Here is a 405-nt window from a genome sequence, read left to right as displayed (position 1 = left end):
TTTTGACAATTGAGATCCAATCTGCAAAAAGACTGCTCATATCCACAACCATTCCGTGAACTAACTGAATTTGAGCAGTTAATATCTAAAAATGATTCACACATATTAGGAAAAATAGATAAACTTCTCCTGAAATACGATACAGAAGAAGAACAAGTGAAAACAAACATGATAAAGTGGATGCAAAATCTTGGAGAAATGATCAAGATGGACTCACTCATGGGAAAAACTTTGCTCCTCCGAATTGAAATATACTGTTTCCCAAGAAGTTAAAGAAAATTGGTACAAGACCTTCTACAGATGGTACCTGACTCCCAATAGGCCTTCTCAAATGACAACTCCAGGGGAAAAAGGCGCATGTTGGAAATGTCAAGAATCAGACGGTTCTTATTTTCATGTTTGGTG

The sequence above is a fragment of the Euleptes europaea genome, unplaced genomic scaffold (assembly GCF_029931775.1).
Source record: "Euleptes europaea isolate rEulEur1 unplaced genomic scaffold, rEulEur1.hap1 scaffold_157, whole genome shotgun sequence".
NCBI lineage: Eukaryota > Metazoa > Chordata > Lepidosauria > Squamata > Sphaerodactylidae > Euleptes > Euleptes europaea.
The sequence above is the reverse complement of the archived record's forward strand: the minus strand, read 5'-3'. Positions refer to the sequence as shown.